The sequence below is a fragment of the Ochotona curzoniae genome, unplaced genomic scaffold (genome assembly GCF_017591425.1).
Source record: "Ochotona curzoniae isolate NIBS_2020 unplaced genomic scaffold, NIBS_Ocur_1.0 scaffold_3890, whole genome shotgun sequence".
Lineage (NCBI taxonomy): Eukaryota > Metazoa > Chordata > Mammalia > Lagomorpha > Ochotonidae > Ochotona > Ochotona curzoniae.
Window position 1 is genome coordinate 37,659,383 of NW_024467115.1, and position 21,270 is coordinate 37,680,652.

General features: G+C 46.4%; 1 protein-coding gene and 1 non-coding gene across 2 annotated transcripts in view; both read right to left on the bottom strand.

The window, feature by feature from the left end:
- PRKN (parkin RBR E3 ubiquitin protein ligase) overlaps window positions 1–21,270 on the bottom strand; it is an 888,769-nt gene that overhangs the window by 109,311 nt on the left and 758,188 nt on the right. The window lies entirely within an intron of this gene.
- LOC121146312 lies at window positions 1,709–1,848 on the bottom strand. The gene has a single exon (XR_005882181.1). It is a non-coding gene; the product is annotated as a U4 spliceosomal RNA (small nuclear RNA).

A 21,270-nucleotide genomic window follows, 5' to 3' on the forward strand; every position in this document is an offset into this window, starting at 1 on the left:
GAGTTACACATACATGCATGTGTGTGTGTGTGTGTGTGTGTAAGAGACAGAGATAGAGGGAGAGACAGGTCTTCATTCTTTTCCATTCATTGGTTCACTTATGGGTGCAGGGGTCCAAGGACTTGGGCCATTTTCTGCTGTTTTGCTAGGTGTATGAGCAGGAAGCTGGATCAGGAGTGGAGCAACCAGGATTTGAACCAGCACCTGTTTGGGATGCTGGTGCTGTGGGCAGTGGTTTAACCCACTATGGCACAACATGGGCCCTAGGGGTGTTATAGTCATGGAAGCAAATAATAAACTTCTCCACTATTTGAGTTAGATATGCTCTTTGGGAAGTGGCATGCCAGCCTTTTTCTCTGGTGACTGTTTTTTTCTCTGGTGAGTGAAGATAAGAGAGGAGTCTTGTACGCACACAGCCAGTTCTGAGTTGATTTTCCTTTGTCATCCCAGGGAATACTGCTTTCTGAAAAGGTGGTCACGGATAGTCTGCTGTAGAAAATGAAGTCATCTCTTAGGGTAATGGTGTTGAACTACAAAAAAGGCAAGTTTTAGCTTTGCTTTGGAGAAGATATTTCTACCATGCTGATCAATACTGGTGTGTTTACTGGGAAGGAGAACCAATGTACCCAGCAGTGATTTTTATAAGTGGATGAGACCATCACCCAAAGAGATTGGCCCAGGGGCCTTGAGTCATTGGGCTGCCAGAGCAGTTCCATCTGTCAGAGTGGAAAACACGGCGTCAGTGTGAAAAATCAAAGGGAAATGAACATCCTTCAGATTCCTTCTCTCCTACGAGTATGTAGTTCAAGATGATTTATACTTGTGCAATGAAATGACACTGGGTATTTATCAACTTCCTCCCTAGAAAATTCGGCCCCATTAGGCTTAGGACTGAGATGTCAACTGGGAATCAGTCTCCCCGTTGGTAGGCGTTGAGGTGACTGGCACTGAGCAAGAAGCGAAGAATGTTTACAGGCAATGAGTAAGACAAATTTGGTGCATCCTCCATGGACCTTGTGCCCACAGCAGACGCGCTAACCCATGACAGGTGGCTGGATGTGGTAATCTGGACACCACCTATCCAAAAACACCAGAGAGGAGCCCCCACCTGCCAGAAGGAGAGACAGCCCCATAAAGGAGGTTCAGGTACCAGCATTTTGCAACTCAATCTGGGCTATGAAAAGTAGGAATTCCAAAAGACAGAGGAACCATTTCCCCAGCTACTGGGAGCCTCTCCACCCCCACCTAGGCACTGGCTCTGCTTGTCCTGGACTCCCTGTGTTTCATCAGGTCTGGGGGTCTTGCTCCCTCTGAGCCCCTGCTCTGCTCCCTTCAAGGAGCTGTGTGCCCACCTCTGGGTTATTTTGGTGCGACCTCCACAGCAGTTTTATTTTACTTCTGAAAGGAGAGGACTCCATAACTTTCCCCAATGCAGAAAGTTGTTTTCTTGTGCCTTAAGCTCTGGAATATTTTCTGGACTAAGGAGGATCTCAGGAACTCTGAATAAATGATTGAAAAGAGTGATTGGCTGGCTGGCTAGCTGGCTGATGACAGAAGCAATAAATAAGGGATTAGAGACAATTAAAACCAACCAATCACACCATTTTCCCTTTCTTTTGTTTCTGGAAACCAGAGACATTTTGGGCAGGTGGATTTGGGCTCTTTGCGCACATAGAACAGTTGGGAGTTGGGCGGTGAAGGTGGCCTTTGTCTGGAAACAGTAACATGTAGCATGCACCAGGCAGCACGACCACACTGTCTAAGGCTGGGATGGGGACATTTTTCAATTAGCAATAACCACGCCTTGGATAAACCTCATTGGCTACGATACTGCCACTGTGCAGAGCTTAAGGCTGGGATGGGACTCTGCAAAGCTTCCTGGGACAAGAATTGAGGGTGATGGGCTTTAAGGCTGGCCACTCTGGGGATGAACTGGAGCTGACCTGAATGCGAGCAAGATGAGAGGCAGTAAGAGAAGGACCTGCACCTGTGAGGCAGGTTGGCTTGGCAGGGATGGGCAGGTGAGGATAATAGAAGAGTAAAGGGTGGCCAGCCTGTGAGATACTAACAGGCTGACCTTTAATACCCTAATACTCTGTATGGTTAAACAAGAATTACACACACACACACACACACACACACACACACACACACACCCCACCCCACCCCCCTTTCTGGCTCTCTTCCCAAATGCCCCAGAGTCCACAATTCAACCTCTGTCTCCCACGCGACAGAGCCTCATCACTGTGGCCTCTGGAATATGCACGAGGATCTAGAATCAGGAGTGGGGCTAGGACTCAAACCCAGGCAGTCGTCCTAACCTCGTTTTATCTGCTAGACCCAACTTCATGCCAACTGAAGGTGGACCAAGGGAGACACCCTCATTTCAAGGTGCACAGGGGTGATTTCACACATGTCAGATTTCCTCAAGAATGAGTTCAGCAAGTGTGTAGTGTCCTTCAGCTGGATTCTGAGCCGCAGTACTGAAGAGCAAGTTGACCCTACCTGCAGGTCCTGTTTCTAATGTCGCCTCTGCAGCCAGTGGCGTTCTCTGACCACGCAGTCGTGCGTGGTACTGCAGAGAGAAATAAACACCCGATGTCATTCTTCCTAAGTTATGAAAAGGTGCACAATAACATGATAGGCCACACTAAAATTTGAGGTGTTTAGTAGTAGGATGCACAGGCCTTGAGAAATGGGTTTTCACTATTTAGAGGGGGAAATCATTGAAAATGAGGAGAAAATTGTATTATTCCATTTGTGTTTCATTTGAAGCTATATTTCATTCTGCCTCCATAATAACTAAAGCAAATTCTCTCTAGTGCTGATTAAAGCACTGTATAAGCCAAGATCAAATTAAAAGGGTTTATGGCCATTTTCACGGCGTCTATGACTGCACATTCATTGACTGGCTATACACTTGGTGGCAGCCACTAGCCAACATGACCCAAATCTGGCAAGTTATTTAATGAAAGCAAAAAAGAAAGCCAATGGCTTTTCACACATGCACTGAAAAAAAAAAAACAAACTAATAACCCCATAATCTCTGGTAAAATAGATAATTTTTCCTCTAAGACTGTGAAGCTGAACATTACATGATTTATTTCAATGCCCTGTGAGCATTGCACGTGATTATTAAAAATCACCATCAAGCCTGCTGATGCGTTATTTCTGCTAAAGCAGTGCCTGACTCCTTCTGCTTCACGCTGACCGAGAGAGCTAGGCACTTAAGTTGAGGTGAGCTGGGAACCCTGTACTCCTACCATCTAATCCTATCTCTTTAACTGTTAGTTTGATATGTCTAGCTTCCCAGACACCTGCATCTGGGCCCAGGACATATCCTCAGATCCCACCCAGTTGTACAGCTGATTGGGAGCCCATTGCCTTATTTACAAAAAGATATGGAAGGTGGAAAGACTCTCTTTCCAGCCGAGAATGTACCTTGAGGTGCCATTCTTGTATTTCTGCCCTGGACTGGTCTCGGACAGGGTTCTCCCTAACTCCCTTAGGGATACTGTTTTCAGTCTTTCCTTTCCTCTCAGTTAGGGGTGATTCTGACCCACTCAGCTTGGGTGTTTCTCAGTGGGGGTGACCCAGACTCTCACATGAATGTTTCTTTTTTCCCTCCTTGCTGAATAGACTTTGTCCCTGCTTACACACAATACTAGGCTCCCCTGTGTGCTGTGACCTGTGTGGTTGGAAATGAGAGTACTGACAGTCCCTGTCAGTGCCACATCACTGAGGCCAGGAGGCTGGACACTGCAAGGTTCCACAGGGCTTATGTTGAGAGGGGAAGTACTGGGACGCGTCTTTTGAGTAAGCAGTCATTTCAGTAGATACATTTATTAGGAAAATCAAATCTTGTTCTGTGCATCACTACCCCTCAAAGAAAATTTGGTTTGATCCACAGGCTTAATACCTGTTTGCTGAGTAAAATCATGGGGTTCCTGGGAGTTTGCTGACTTCCTTCTGAATGATGACAAAGCACACAGGTTTGCCAACTGTGTGATATGGTCTGTCTCTTTGGGGACCACGTTTCCCATCAGGTGTCTGTGATCCGGCCAGGTGTGTCTCTCTGACTGGCAGCGGATGTGCTGACACTGGCATGTCTGCTGAGCCCCGTTCTTGCTGAACAGTCTTTAGGAATCTGGTAGCAACAAGCTGATCCTGAAACACCAGATTTGGTTGTTCATGTGAGACTGCAGCACATCAAAAGCCTTACAGGGCTCTCCTTTGGGATGGGCACCGCCGTAAAGACAGAGTGAAATCCAGCGTTCAGGTCAGAGTCCCACAGAGCACACTGCCCTCTTGTTAAGTGAGATGCATCCACCAAATTGTTTCAAAATAAAAAGTGAAGTATAAGTGAGCTCAGGTGAGCTATTTCTTTGGAGTATCTATGCTGGAAGAAGTTAGCAGTGTGGTACAATAAGCATGAGGGGATTTATCTCTGAAGGCTGGTGTGGGTCTCAGTCCACATACCATAGATAGAGGAAAGCTCTGGCTCACTGCCTCCTTTGTTGGCAGGTGGACAGTGATGCCCAGCCGTCACTTGTGCCCGGAATGGTTCAGGACAACGTGACTGCTGGAGAGGAATTGTGAGCAGCACTACATTATGAAAAAAAGAAAGAATGATCACACAATTCCTCAACTGTAGTTGGGTGAAAAACAACCCCCTATGCAGAGAACATCAAGTCAGCTGCAAACCACGGTGTTGGGACCCGCCAGAGACTCCCCTCACGGAAAAACTCCAGTCTGCAGATTCCTCCTACCACAGTTTTCCTGGTACTGGGGATAAGTCCACCTGGGTTGCATGCTGGCCTCTTGTTGATTTCAACCCTAAAGTAATCAAATAGCTTTGGGTAGGTACCACCTTCGTGTACTCCCACCCGCCTGCAGCACTCCAGCAGGTGCCTGCAAAGTCAGCTGAGGTGAGGCAAAAAGGCGCCAGCTCCCCAACTCCCCCATGCTAACTCCTGGAGAGGGTGTGTGCAAGGAGCTCCTATCCAAAAACCACCTGAGCACCTATACTCTCAGCAAACTGTGCTCCTCTCAGATGCAGGTCAACAGTAAGCTTCTCCTGAGACCTCAGCTGGCATGCTTGGCCTGACAGTGCGAGCGGTCCTTGGGTATGAGGGAGATGGCTCTGTCGGGGGAGGAGGCAGAGGAGGGCTTTGCCTCTGCAAACTGGGAGGGAAAGGAGTTGGAAGCAGGGCATTGGAGTCTGGGAGCATCCTGTGTTAGGTAAAGTTTGAGGTTCACCTCCAAATCCTACCTACCTTGAGCACCTTCTTCCAGTCTGTTACAAGAAACATCCCTTCCCTACTACATCTAAAGAACATGCTAGGATTTCCTTAGATGGCGAGAGACAGGCACACCCACCAAGATGCAGATATATGGGGCACACATTGGCCCTAATGGTTAAAATGCTGCTAGTTAACAAGCCCAAGTCTTGTGTTGGAGTATTTGGGTTTAGTACTGGCTCCTGGATCCAGCCTCCTGTCATTACAGACCCTGACAGGCAGCATGGATGGTTCAAGTAGTGGGGTTTCAGTCATCCAAGTGGAGGACCTACATGGAGTTTCTGCCTCCTCCTCTTGGGTTCACCTTGGCCATGTTGAGCCATTTGGGGAGAAAAACAGCAGATGGGAGCTCTCTGTTCTTGCCTCTCAAAAGAAAACACATTTAGCTATTAATCAGAAGGACATTTGTTATGCACTGGGCAAGTAACCCCTATCCTCCTGGAAGGGGAAAGGCAAGCGATGGAGGAACGGTGTGCATTCAGCATGAAGGTGGGTGTACTGACCCAGGAGATGTCACTTATCTGCAGGTGCACTTAGAAAGGACAGAGCATGTGCCCTTCCACACATCCTTCTGCAATTCTGCCTAAGGTTAGTCCTCAGGGTGAGCTTGAAGGTTCTACTCACATGCAGGACACAGGGAGTTTGAAATTGTACTGTCATCTCTGTCCTTACTGAACCTTGGGAAACCCAGGGGAAACAGAGTGGCAGCCTGACCTCCAGGGCTCTTCTCAGTCCATTCTCCCATTTACAGCCACAGGGCTGGAACCCAGCATGCTGTCAATCAGTTTGAAGCCACCTTAAAGACTGCAGGCTTTAGGGGAAATTAGAGGGGATTTAGTAGAGAGAAAGATTACTTAAGCTCATTTCTTTCTAGACAAGAGACATCAAAGGAAGGAAGTGGGTGCCATTGGGGAAGGTAATGAGTAGTTTGCAGAAAGCCAAATTCAGCTAACTTGTATGGTCCCACTACTTGCAGGTGCATGGTTAACAGCCTCACTATAGGCTTTCAATGGTAATTCTTTTTTTTTGTCAGATATGTTTATTTATGATATTGGAAATACAGATTTACAGAGAGGAGAGGCAAATAAAAAGAACTTCCATCTGCTGGTTCACTCCCCAAAGTGGCTGCAATGGCCAGAGCTGATCTGATCTGAATCCAGGAGCCAGGAGTTTCTTCCAGGTCTCCCACCTGAGTTCAGGGTCCCAAGCCTTTGGGCTGTTTTCTACTGCTTTTGCAGGCCACAAGCAGAGAGCTGGATGGGAAGTGATGCAGCCAGGACATGATCCAGTGCCCATATGGGATCCTGGGCATGCAAGGTGAGGACCTTTGCCACTAGGCTATTGTGCCAACCGCTTTCAATACTAATTCTTTAATTTTTAAAAATTTATTTGCTCAATCTCTCATCCAGTGGTTACTCCCCCACTGCCCATAGTAATCAGGGCTGGGCCAAGACGAATCCAGGAGCCAGGAAATTGACCAGGTGTCCCCCACACCTGACCTGGACCCAGTTCCTTGAGTTGCCTCCCAGGGTATGCACCACCAAGAAGCTGCAATCAGAAGCCGAGCTGGGACCCCAACCCGGGCACTCTGATATGGGGTGCTGGCAACTCAAGCAATCTGTCAAACATGCTTCCTTCAGTGAAACATTTTGAATGATGGGTTGAAATCTTTCTGAGTTCTTTTTTTTTTTTTTTTCTTAGCAAGATGAGTTTACTTATTTGAAAGACAAAGTGACAGGATTGGGCCTGGTGCAAGGAGGAGGTAGATCTTCTATCCGCTGGTTCACTTAATGGCTATAATGGCTGGGGCTGGGCCAGGCTAAAGTCAGCAGCCAGGAGCTTCATCTGGATCTCTTACACAGGTCAGGACCTAAGCACACGGGTGTCCTGGGCTGCCCTTTCAGATGCATTAGCATTGGTCAGGATTAGAAGTGGAGCAGCTGGCAGTTGAATCAGTATTCTGATATGTGATACTAGCATCGCAAACTATGGCCTAGCTTACTATGCCACAGCACCCTTTCTTTGGGTGTTTTTGACTTGGAAGAGGAGGGGATAAAATGTAGCCTTCTCCAAAGGTTAGTAGTTATAATAGTTAAATGCCAACAGGGAAGATTGTGGCTAAAGGTCTACTGGAGTTTTAGCCCAAGGTCTTATTATTAATAGGAAACTTGGATAACAGCTTTGAAAGTATGCTCATGATTTACAGATGGCCCTTTAAAATGCCATAATCTCATGGTTAAGAGTCAACCCTGGCCTTCTGAAACACAAAACACGGGAGATACTTTCACAGAGACTAAACAAACTGTACCTCCACCACCATCATCACAGATGCTTGCCAAGTACCTGACACAGGTCAGCTCCTCTAAGTGCTTGCTGAGACCACTTGCAAATCACAGGTGCACACACACCAAAATATTACTGGGCACAATTACTAATGAACCATGATCTCACTTTCCCTCCTACCTGTGCCAACTCTCCTTAGGCCTCAGCCTAGAACGTTTTCAGTAGGACCTCAAATTTGTAAGGGCACTATGGGGTCTGGCATTTTACAAGCGGTGTTGGAATTAGGGAAGAATCTTAGGCTGGGGTTAAGAAGAGGAGGGTTTCTAGTTCTGGACAAAGTGATGAAAACGAGATCAATTCACAAATGACCACATATGGGCAAATTTATTATTTACTGGCCTATATATATTCATCGTTGGAGAACCTTTTCAATTTGAAAGAATATGTAGCTGTTCTGGGTCTGTGGGTCTGACAAATTGCTGGGAGCAAAATGGCATCAGGATAGGAATGTTGCAGATGTTCTTGTGGAAGAGGACGCAGAGAGAATGACCTGGTGGCTGCCCGAGAAGTTTGCTTTCCTTGGACCATGGAACTTCAGTTTTTGAATACGGATGGTATCAGCTGTGCTTTCCGCAAAACGAGCTGTTCCCTCTCACCTGCCTGCAGGGAATGTCACCGCTACACTTTAAGGTGGTTCCCCTGTTAATGGGTAGGTGACACTTTTTTGTACAATTCCCCACGTGGCAGTTCTGATGGCTAAGGAGGTATTGGCTGGTCCTCAGGCCTGCTCCACTCTGGAGTCAGATTTGACTTCTGCACATCAGGGCTCTTAGTTTGGTTCCTGGGACTCCCACATCCTGTCTGTGGTTGCAAGGTAAAGTGTGCGCATGTGGCATCGCATGGGCCTCAAAGAAGCAGGCTTTCTTGGGGCCCGGCCAAGCGGCAGGAGGGACGGGAAGAAAGCACATCCGTGTGGTGTGTACAAGTGATATCCTCCTCATAGAGTCCATGCTCATTGGTGTTAAATGTGGCATTTAACCAAATGCTGCCAAATCGGGCTGCCTCTCCAGGATACTGAGAAAATGCATCAATAACGTCCTTGTGGTTGCCAGAACAACTGCCTGTCCCAAAGCTCAGGCTGCGTGAAGGGTCGGCTCCCGATGAGGGGCAGCAGAGAGAGCTGACAGAGCCTCACTGCCTCGTTGATAAGTGGTGAGGACGAGAGAGGCAACCGATCAGTAAAATTTCCCATTAAATCAGAAAAAGCACGACTTGCCCCCAACCTCACCTCTGACGGCTCCCTCGGACCAGCTGCTTCCCTGATGCCCAGCCGTGAAACAAATTGCCTTCCCGGCAGGACACTTGGACACTCCGCACTAATGGATATGGATCCCAGCACGCCACGCCAAGCGTAAAGGCAATTTGACATGAGCAATACTGTCATCTCAATTTAGGACAACAGCCAGGATGCCCTACGGGGCATCGTGGCAGCTTTTGCAAGTACCCGACACGAGACGCTCTGGCTGGCTCCGGGCTCTGGGAGGCTGGTGTTGTTCGTGAACAGCATGGCCCAGGGTGAGGGCAAGCGTGATGCAGAGATGGCAGCAGCGCTGCCCTGGGTGTGAATGTCAGCTTCAATCCACATGACTGTCAATTCTGTGGGGAGGACAGAGGCTCGGCTATCTCTTTCTACCTGGACACTGACATTCAACAAACAAAGGATTGGGTGACATGAGACGGCGGGTGAGATAGACTCAGGTCTGTGGAGATTTCCAAGTAGAAAAGCTAAGTTGTTGCCTGAAATCTCAACTTCGTAAGCCAAAATCAAATGGAAGCCTTCTTAGTTGTCATCTTCCAATGCTAGGCTTAAGGCAAGAACACATTTTGCTATTTCTAAAAACAGGTTAACCCCCCAATACATTATAGTTGTACTGGCACATGTTTTAATAAGAGTTGTTATTTTTCCCTCCACAATAATACACACACACACACACACACTCACACATAATAATGTAATATAGCTTCTCTACAGTGGCATTTCAAGATTTATTTACTTAATTTACATGAAAGGCAGAGTGACAGAACGTTGTGAAGGGTGAAGGAGGGAGGGAACGAGAAAGAGATTTTCCATCTGTTGGTTTACTTCCAAACCGAAGGCTGGAGCAGGTTCAAGTCAAGAGCTGAGAATTCATCTGGGTCTCCTACACAGGTAGCGGTGATGGTGGGCCCCCACTGTGCGGTCCTACTGTGCATCCTTCTCAGGTGTGTGAGTAGGGGGCTGGGTTAGAAATGGAGTAGCCAGAACTTGACCAACACTCCGATGTGGGATGCTGGTGACCCAAGCTGCAACTTGACCTGTATGGCTACAGTGCCAGCCCCTATACACATTCTCACAGTAAATGAGCTTCAGGTACAACTTCCAAAAAATCTGCGGTTTACTACACTTTGGTGCTATTTTTTTTTACTAGAATCCGCTGATACATTAGTTTGTCAAGAGTCAGTAAGGTTTCTTATTGATCATATAGACAGGGAACCATATGCAAACTGCAACGGAAATGTATTCATGTACCAAAAAAAAAAAATCTCCCTCTGGAGAGAATATGCTTGGTAGAGAAGAAGACCAGCAGATTCACACTGGTCTTTTCATCAATTACAGGACTTCCTGCAGTATCATTCTGACCCGGGCACATTGCAAAGTAGCCCCCCATGGTCATTCCCAAGAAGAGTGGGGACTACGGAACTAGTTTTGGAATGGGCCATGCAGGTAGTATTATCATATCAACACCCCGACTGCTAATCTTTATTATACAACATAAAGATATTTCATTACCTTTACTGAGGACATACAAGCACGATTTCACAGGGACTAAACATTTTATCCTAAAATATATTTCATCTGTTTCCTCTTTATTGTTTTTTCAAACTTCTGTAAACATGTATGATATACTTCTAGAAGTATGAGGAAAATTAAAACTACAAGACAAACATTTGGGCACAAAGCTTATTATATTAAAAATTTAATTATTGACTGATTTGAAAGGCAAGGAGACCAGCACCCACTGGTATTCTTTCTGAGTGCTTGCAACAGCCAGAGCTAGGTGACCTAAAGTCAGAAGTCAGGACCTGAATCTGGGCTTCCCACCTGGGCGGCAGGTGCCCAAGCCCTTGAGCCATCACCCACTGCAGGATGCTGCAATGGAGGAGCTGGAGCTTGAACCTGGGCAAGTCTCTACCAGGATGCAGACTCCCAAGTGGCACCTATCCACTAGGCCAAATGTCTGTCTGCCCCACCTCCACCTCATCCTTCACGCCTGGTGGTCAATAACACATATTTTCCATGAAGCTTCTGACGACCCCCGTCTCCACCTTTGAAAAGTCACTAAGTATGGATAAACCAGTTGGAAATTTGCGAGGGGGAAAACATGATTTAGTTCATAGATTCATAAGAATATCCCATTTGAGGAGTCTTTATGTTTTGAATACCTTTTTAAATCCTTGAAAGCATTTTCTCTCTATTATTGCCTAACAGTGAAAAGCCAGGAAAATGGCACTGTTTCCATGCCAGGCCCTGTCACAGCTCTTTCAACTGCACGTTGGGTTAGCTGGTAGACTGCCTTGCGCCAGGAGGGACCCAGTCCCAAAACATATGGCAGACAATGGAGATGCCAGTTGTACTGAAGAACACGACTCTGAAGTCAGTGTTCCCACAAGGACAAGGAGAGCTGCCCTGCGTTCCTACAGAAACACATTCTGAAGTCACATTCACAGCCACAGAACGTCAAAAAGCCATCATCGGGCAAAGGCCAAAGGTTTGCATCTCAGGGCTGTGGGCTGCAGAGGTGGGTTTCCTAAGCACTTGGGGCTCACCTGTTTCCCTAGGACGTTTGTGTTCATCACACACGGAACAGAGGAGGGTCTATGCTCAGGAGCAACAACACAGCAGATGCCCAAGACAGTGAGGGCTTCCCCCTTGGGCAGACATGCCCCTCTGCCTCCCTTTTGGATGAGTGGGCACCGGCAGGACAGAGTGAGCCAGTGTGCAGCTTGAGCTGGCCCATTCAGCATCTGAGCACAGTTCGTGTCTACCTCCACTGCACCCAAGCAAATGCTCCTTCAAATCCTAAATGTGGAAACAAGGCTTTGCAGAGGGTGTGTGTGTGTGTGTGTGTGTGTGTGTGTGTGTGTGTGTGTATGTGTGCAGAGCATTGCGTGAGAGGAGAGAAGGAAGAGGACATAGGGGCATATGTGTCAGATGATTCCTTGCAACAAGACAGAAGAAAGACCTTCCATACAACATGCCCCCTAGGGAAGTTGGGCAAATACTCCGTCTGGTGCCCATGCACATTCTCACAACAGTCTGGCTTGCTAGCAGATGAACCCTTTTCCTTGCACCCCTACAACCTGCCTCCTGGACAACTAACTGCAGGGTTGCAGAGGACCAACAGGTCAGCGGCTTAAATGTTCAGCTCTTCATTCCACAGATGGTCCCAGTGGGACAGGTCAATAGTCCCAGGCCCCACTGCTTTTTTTCCCTTTGCTCTGAAAGATTATAAGAGGAAGATCAGATGGGAATTCCTGTCTTGGTAAGCTTGGTTTCCTTAGTGAAGGCTTTGGGAGGATGGAGGAGGTGGAAGTGAGGAATGGCAAGGTTCCCACTTGGCTTAGGGTTGTACGGTCCAATGGTCAGCAGCACAGAATTCTAACTACGTGCGGATGATGTCCTTTTTTTTTTTTTGTTCAAATCTCTGCTTAGCCAAGTCTACTCACCCCCAAATAAGTAGAGCATGAGAGGAAAGCCTGCTACAGTACTAGAGATGACTGCACTGGATGTATTAGGAAAACGTTCCTGTCAAAAAGGCAGCTCCTTCACAGCTGTAGCAGGTGGATTTGTTTTTCTGTGTGGCCGGGACACTGGCAAGTCAGAGAGAAGGAATCACTTCTTAGGGTTCTAATCCTCAACCTCCAGTCACTGGTCAAGATTCTGAATCAACCCAGGTGCTGAGCTCAGTGCTCTCAAACCTTCTACCTCTGGGCTTTGAAATCACCCTGCCATGTCACCCAGTCTGGCTCACACCCAGTTTGTCTCTGAGGTTCGGGGAGTGGATACAGCCAGAACCACAGGACTTCACTGGCCCTGCCAGTGAGGTTGGAGGGAAATCTCCACTCAGTGTGAAGAAATGAAGGGGACACGAGTGTCTATCAAGTTGGTGAGTGCCTGTGGGGCAGTCACTGGACCAGAACATGGTCAAGTCCCCTACCCTCTGTACAAGCTCCTCCCATCAACGAGGGCATCTGATGTCTGCAGGCCAAGGCTGGATCAGTCTTGGGACTTGCACTGGCCAGCAGGGAGGGGCCACTGACAGGAACCCAGACCTTAACATTTGTGGACTTCATGTAACTTTAGGACCTCTTACTGCAGCCCGAGGGCAAGGCTGGTTGGCTGGAGAAGGAAGTACATGGAGCCAGTGTGGGGTCAGCACATCTGCCTCAACCATGCCCCACTGAGTATGTGACCAACCAGACACCCCAGCTCACTATGCCTAGATCAGCAGCAGAACTGCCCAGCTGCACAGACATGGAGCTAGAGTAACAGCTTTTTTTCCTGTGACTTTGAGGGTTTCTGCTTCGTTGTTACCCAGAATTTCAGTGACAGCAGGTAAAGAATATAGCCTCTTGGAAACTAATGTCACAAGAAGCTTTGCTGAACTTAACTTGGGGTGGGCAATGGGCATAGGGGAATACAGGAAGCTGCTTACAGGGCACCTTGATTCATGGTTGAGTTGGGATGTATGGAGACCCTCTAACTTGTAACGATGTGTGTTGTTGTCTGGTAGAGTGGTGATCCTATGCCCGTATCCTCAGAACTTAGAATTATGGCACCTTCTGTGGCCAGCTGGCTTTGCAGACCCTGCAGGTAGATGGCGTAGGGGATGCTTCTGGGCTGCCCAGGTACATCCCCCAAAGGAGCTCTCTGGAGCCTTAAAATTAGAAAAATTTTCCTGTCTGGGCTGGACTGCAACACCCATTGGTTCCAGTGGAAGTCGGGGCTGAAAACAGAACCAACCCAGCGATCGCAACCACCAGCTGATCAGGGCGATGGACTGAGCTGGGCCTTGTACCTGCTAGTACATACAAGAATCTGGTCCGAGAACACCTCAGACAAAGTTTCTTTGGAGATCTCCCCAACTGAAATGGTGGACTTAGAACCCTAACCAAGAAAAGAGAGAAGACAGAACAGGTCAATCAACCATATCAGCTATATGTTGGCAGTGAAATACAGGGCAAACGGAGACTCTATGATGGACTATGTCAATCAGTGGATTCTTCAAAGACCTCATAGTGCTTGGAGTGGCAAGATTGGCAGCAATTTATAACTGGTGAACTATCAAAACCACTTGAGCAAGAACCTTGGAACATGCCCCACATCCAGGACCTGGGGAGGATGGGAAATTGGGTGGACCTTCTCCCTTAATACCATCCTTTTAAACATGAAGGAAGCAATATGGAAATAATAGTCTTACCCACTTTCCTATAGCCCTTGAACCTTTTTACCCCAATTAACTATGTAAACATTGTGAAAAATATAATGAAAAAATTTTAAAAAAAGAAAAAATTTTCCTGTCTGGACAGAGTGAGAGAAAGGGAAAGCCATGGAGTTGCAACACAGACTGGCTTTGGAGATGGAGGATGGATAGATGAGGCAAATAAATGCAGGCAGCTTGTAGAAGTTGCAAAAGGGTGAGGATAACCCCAGAAGAGAACAGAGCCCTGCCGACACACTGACTGCAGCCCATGAGGACTGAACCATCATGCTGACCCACAGCTGTAAGAGCATGAATTTGCCATCAAGTTTCTGTTTTATAGTAACAATAGAAGACGCACGCAGTTATAACCTTTCAGATGTGCAGAAGTGCCTAATGTTATATTGTCTGATAAAAGCTTGTCTTTCCCGAGTGCTGTGGAGCAAATAATGAACATGTGCGGGTTCATTACGATCAATCAATCACCTATCCGATATCTATGTATCTATGTAAATATCTGTCTTGTAGCTCTTGCTCATCAGACTGTGGCGGATCGTGGGGTTTGCAGATGGAAACAATCCCGAGTCACTGATGACAAGCACCATGGCTTGTCACTCCACCCTTGAGCGCTCTCCCCGCAGCAATCAGGCTTTGCAATTTGGAATTACAGCCGACTCCAAGGGGAGAAAAATGTGACATTGCCTAGTAGATGGAAAAGCAAGCAAAATAATCTCCATATAATATACAATAAAAGGATTCAGGAGCAAGTGAACATTAACAATTTTAAGTAGCTTTTGTAGAATGCTGCATGCTTCTTTAACTATCTGACATAATTTTATCCAAGTATGCTTTTTTCTAGGAGTTTTTAGTTACCGGGCATCGTGATTGCAATGCCTCACTAAACAATATAAACTATTACTCACTAAGTAATACAAACTATTACTGCCAGTTTGGGTTGCTACTCACATTCGCTTGTAAGGATTCTTAAGGAATTTTGTCTTCAACTTTAGTATTGGCATGATTTAAGCCAATTGTTTTCCTGGTAGAATCCCTTCCCAGTTCTATGTTGGAAGTTAGTAAGTAAACTGGGTTCCTGGGGTTTCCAAAAACATCCTTTCAAGATTGATTTTCTGAAATAGTCTGCATTTGTTTCAAACAGTATGGGATGCTTCTACACCTTATCGCCTTTATAAACTCGACATAAGTCTGCCATAGCACGAACTCCAGCAAGCAACGGGTTTGTAAAATCATTGGCAAGGGATGGGGCACTCTATTCTCTGCAGTGAAGTGCCTGACAACAGAGACCCCTGGCCCCAGGCCTTGTGACCTGCTGGGGCCATGCCCACTTGGGAGAGCAGGTACTGTTCAATTCTCAGCAGGAAATTACCTGTTGGCTCAGCCCTTCTGTCCACTTGAGGGCAGGACATGGGCTTTGGGGAGGCTGACATGATACACACTGGTAGAACACACTGTGTCTCCTTGCTGAGCCCTGTTTATTCTTATGCTGGGTGTTTCCTCTATCTAGTCCCAACAGTCCCAATCGGGCAGAGCTATTGCTAATCGGAAGAGTCTGTGCCCCCACTGGATCACAGTGAGTCAGCCAGGCAGAGTGGGCAGCTCTTGGGGACCACTGGCTTTGCCCAAAATGTCACATCTCTAGGTCAGCTTAGGTGACTAGAAGGCCAAAATCATCGTTCCACCTCTCACATAATATAGGGCAGGCATTCTTGATGTGAACATCAGAAAATTGAAATTCTGCAGAACCTAGCGGGGGTCTGCAGGTCAATTGGATCTGACATTGACCTCTGGGGAAGTATAGATTGGATTAGATCATTGTGGTGGGGGGAGCCTCTTGATTGAATCTGGTGGGTTTACAAGGAAATCTCTCTCTCTATCTATCTATCTAGCAGGCAGCCTATGCAGGGCTCTTGATTTGGGCTCTTTTGAACCATGAGACACAATAAAACTGGTTTCTGTATAAAGATTGCATTTCATTTTGATGACGAAAAGTTGATCTACCACAAAATCTTGCTTTATGCACAAAATCATTCAACAGATTGTATCAAATAACTTTCAGGCTAAATGTTACACACATGAGAAACCAAAAAGAATTCTGTGTTTGCATGGGAGGGAAGAAGCCCATACCCCGCCTTGCAGGATCCAAGGTCATCGGAACGACAACCAGGAGCACTGAGCAGTCCGCAGAAACAAAACAGTAAACTCCCTTCGGGACTAGGGAGAGGAGCTTTCTCTGGTTCTTGCCTGGTTCTAATTTTGGGTCCCCACTCTCTCTCATAATGACCAACAGGATTGCTCCAGAAACCCTTCAAAACAAAGTAACAAATAAACAAATAAACAAACAAAAAAAAACCTAGAATAGATGGAGAACAGTGAGGAAAGCTTAGAAACAGGAAATGGGCAGTGGGGATGCACTTATAACTCACTGGGTGGGACATGAAGATTGGTTGCTCCTCACTAGGGTATTGAGGATTTCTCTGCACAGCCCTCCTAAAACCGCTCACCTAAACTGTTGACCTATGTCTTGTTACAGTTATAGAGCTAGACTACCCGAAAAACAGCCAGGTTCTGCAAAATCAGGCTTCAACACTATGAACTGCTAAGTACTAAAATTAAAATAGACATGAGACAGCTGAATAGTAATCTATAGCCATTTTAAGGTGTATAGAACCCAGCTGTATAGAAACTAATAATTGTAATGTCAATGTAGAAGTCATAGGATGTGGTTCAGAACTTGTACTCTTTTTTTTTTGTTGTTGTTGTTTTCTCTCTCTCTCTTTGAACATGCTGGTTACACAATATCAAAAAAAAAAAAAGATAGTAGAATCTCCATTTTCCTGTATAATAATCATGGCAAAGTCTGTTGAGAATACAAGTTTTAAAACTTGCAATTTGCAAACTTCCCAGAAAAAATAAAGAAAAGGCAAGTTAATTGAAAAAAAAAAAGAATTCTGTGTTTGGATTTAGGTGTCAATCCTACAACATGTCATTATGAGCAAACATTCCAAAATGTGAAAAAACAAAAACACTACTCAAGCATTTTTCAGTACAGGATATATCCTGTATCTGTAATATTTTAAGCATTTCTCTTCTCCGATGAAGTCCCTAGTGATTGAGAATTAACTTGAATGAATTTTCCTAGTGGAAGACAGTGTCCCAGAAATCTTTTTTATCCCTCACACTACTTAACACAAACCAGAGGCTTAGCACAAATTTGTGGAACAAAAGACTGTGTCAGGGTATACACAGAGAAGGCTACTGTTAATGTAATCCTTAGGGGCAAAAACTCATTTAGGACTCAGCAAAGCAATTTTGAGACAGGATTTCATTGTCATTGGCATTTTCTGGTTTCCTCTTTTTTGTTTATTAACAGACATGAGACACTTTGTAGCTCAGCCATCCCTTGCTGAGAAAAAGCAGCTGGGGTTTCCGGGGTTGTGGTACACATGCACCTGCCGAATGGCTCGCCTCGAGTCTTTAGGAGATGTCCTTTCCTCTTCAGTTTCTGAAGGAAAGGTGGCTTCCTGAACTCTTCGGAAGAAGTGGGGTACTCCAATTCTCCACTGGTAGCCAATGACACCCCAGTGATAATGGAAAATCAGATGGGGCCATCTTAAGACTCCACTGAGGAATTCTCAGTGGTTGTAGCCAGGCAGCAGGGTTTCGTATCCAAGTGCCCAAGTGGATTTGGCGCACCTGTCAGTGGCCATGGTGCACTATGAGGCATGCCACCGCACCTTGCGTATGGATGCTCTTGGACTGTGTGAGGAAAAGCTGTTGCAGGGTGTGTATGGTGTAGACCTCAGGAACTGAGGTCTGCGGTCAGGCATGGAGTGAGCGCTTGGGGAGGGAGGTAGGAGATACTTTCTAGGGAGCTGTGATTGTCTCTGCAGTGAAGTGACTGTTAGCCCTGAAATTATTAGGTCAAATCCTCGGTGAAAGTAGGAGGCCAGATGAGGATTCTTGGAATTAAGACAGAACCGAACAACCAAGCAAAAGCCAGCTCAACAACAGCTTTTTAAAAACCTTACAGTGTGTGCCAAGGGACAAAGGAGTCAAGAGGCCTCATAGTTCCTCCTGAGAAGACAGGAGCTCTATCTTGCTCAATGTGAATTATTTCCAGGCTTATAAGAACATATTGCTGAATAATTTTAAGTCAGGAGTCCACAGCTGAAGAAGCTACTGACATGACTTTCGGGTTTCTCCCTATGGTCAATGCGTATCTTTCTGTTCAAATTAGCCATTGGTGATTTAGGGGCCAGATTGTGATGTAGCGGGTGAATCCACACCTGCAACATCAGCATCCTTTATAGGTGTTTGTTCATGTCCCAGCTGCTCCACTTCTGATCCAGCTCCCTGACAATGGCCTAGGGAAAAACAGCCCAGGTGTTTGGGCCCCTGATACCAACATGGGAGAGCCTGGCCATTGAGGTCATCTGGGAAGTGAACGGCAGATGAAAGACCTGTGTCTTATCCTCTCTCTGTGTAGCTCTATGTTTTTAAATCAATCAGCATATTTTTATTGGTATTAGGTTAGATGACTGAACGTGAGCATCTCACCACCTCACAGTTTAGCTGATGAGTGGATGCGTAGGGCGTGTGGAAAGAGAAGGATGAGCTACACATCTAGGTTACAATGGTGGCTATGGCCCTCCAGCTGCGGTGAGTGCCCAGTACACAAGATGGGTGAGGTAAGCCACAGCGTGCCCATCTGCTCTGATGACACAGGTACAGCCAGCAAGGAAGCTGGGTCTTCTAGAGGGGAGGGAGGTTCAGTTAGCAGAGCTGCCGACGGAGGCACTCGAGTGGCTATGGAGCTTGATTGTGACCTCATGGTGCAGAGCAGAGACAGCACAGTTCTCCCTAACTCCATAGCTCCGCGGTCAGGTTGTAAAGTATCAAAGCCCCCATACGTTGAGTGTAGCATGACTTACTTATACCATTATACCATTGAGGCGGCTCAGCTTAAGGCTGCTGTTATACCTGTAAATGCCCTTTTATAAAACCCATTAATGAAGACCCTGGGAAGTTGCAGTGATGCCTCAAGTAATTTAGGTTCCTGCCACCTACATCGGAAATCTGGGTTAAGTTCCTGGCTCCTGACTTTGGCCATGGCTCAATCCTAGCCATTGTGGGCATTTGGGGAGTGAACCAAAGGATGGTAACTCTCTTCTGCTATTCCAGAAAGAAGTGTCTTTAAAAATTCTTATTTAGCATCATACAGTTTTGTAGATATAGGACTTTCCCATTTTCTTCTCTCTCCCTTCTTGGCTCTACACTGTCCCCTGCATTTCACAATAACATAGTCCTTCAGCTGCAGTCATGACTCCAACACTCTGTCCTTAATGTCTGTAACGACATTGTAGATATAGACAATGGCAGAGTCCAGTATTTTGTTGTCTAGATAAATTTAGCAGTTTTGCTGGGGTGGGGGGCGAGGGTATGCTTTTATTCAGGAGTAGAAATGCATACTGAAGTTCTTTGTTTCCCAAGTACTCTGGTCTCCATTATACCATTCATTTATGAGATTATAAGTGTATACTTTTTAACCTATGTATCTTTTCGTTTTTTTCATTTTGCATGACGGTTGTCTTATATCAGAAAGAACACATGATATTTGTCCTTTGGGGATTGGCTTATTTCACTGAGCACAATGGTCTCCACTTGGGATCACTTTGTTGCAAACGATAAGATTTTGTTCTTTTTAATGGCTGAGCAGTATTATAAAGAACAGATATGTGCCACCGTCTCTTTACCCAACATTCATTCAGGGGTCTTCTAGGTTACTTTCATGACTTTGCTATTGTGGATTGTGCTGCTATGAACACAGGGATGCGTGTGGCTTTCTCATATGTAAGTTCTACTTAGTCTGGGTATATTATCAGGAGTGGAATAGCTGGGTCGTACAGTAGAAGAATTTTCAACTGCCTGAGACCTCTCCATACTGACTTCCACAGAGGCTGAGCCAGTTTACAATCCCACCAGCAGAAAATTACTGGTGCGAGTGCCTTTCATCTCTAGGTAGAGATCTCTGGATGGGTTAGGCATTCTTTAGCCTATTTAGTATACTACCAGAGTAGAGAGTTTATTGCTCCCATTCTGATGATGAAGGCAAAGACCATTTGATGAGCTCCTCATGTCAACCCTCATGGGACCAGTTCCTTCCACATGGCACATAAGCCAAACCGTAAAGGAACATGAGCTCGCTTTTTAGAGCAGTGAACCCTCTTGAGCATGTTGTAAAAATCAAAAGCACAGCAAAAGCATTTTATGCAAGAAAATGTGCTTTTTTTCCCCACATCCCTTTGGTAATCCAGCCAACCTTCCAGCTGGGCTGTGACTGTACACACACAAGCTTATGGCCATCACTTTTGTTAACGCTCTTGGACAGCAGAGAGAAGAGGAGATCTGAAACAGTGTGGAGAGCCCTGAGGTCATTATCCACTGGGAGGGCTACGAGGAATTTCAGAGATATCTGATGATTCATGGACTTGGATCTGCACGAATGTATCATTCCCCATCCAGGCTTGCTCCACATGGTCCAGGGAGACGGGCCTTAGCCTGTGGACTGTGAGTGGTGACTTCTACACCCAGCAGGCTTGTTTGGAAGAAGCTGCAGATCCACTTCCTTCGCCTCCTTGGAGACCTGCAGGGGTTGGCACTGCCTTGGCTCATCTAGGGTAAGCCCTACGAGGTTCTGTTTTGGGGAACAGCCTGCATCATCTCAAGCTTCACCAATCGCCCTCGTCAACTTCACTCCTGAGTCTTTACCAAGATCCGAACACGAGCAATTGCACTCCAGCTGCCGGTAAGGGAATGTATCGTTCCAAACACAGCACTCATGGCCATCCACGTGTGAGTTCTGTGGGCTTCATCATTTGTAGTGGTCTTAGAAATGATCCCACAAATCACTGTGAATGGAAGATAATCCTGCTGGCTGCCAGATGAAGCAGAGGCAAGGCTTATACACGGGCAGTGAGCCACCGAAATGACAGGGACCTCGGCAAGGAGGCTCCTGTTTTGATTTTCACGCAACCTTATTTGGAAAGAGGATATGCTGTCTTATAGCTATGGTATTCATACATCTGCCTTGTCATTTTACTGGATCGGGGCTTTCCTGGGTGCTGTGGCTATGTCATCCTCTTTGT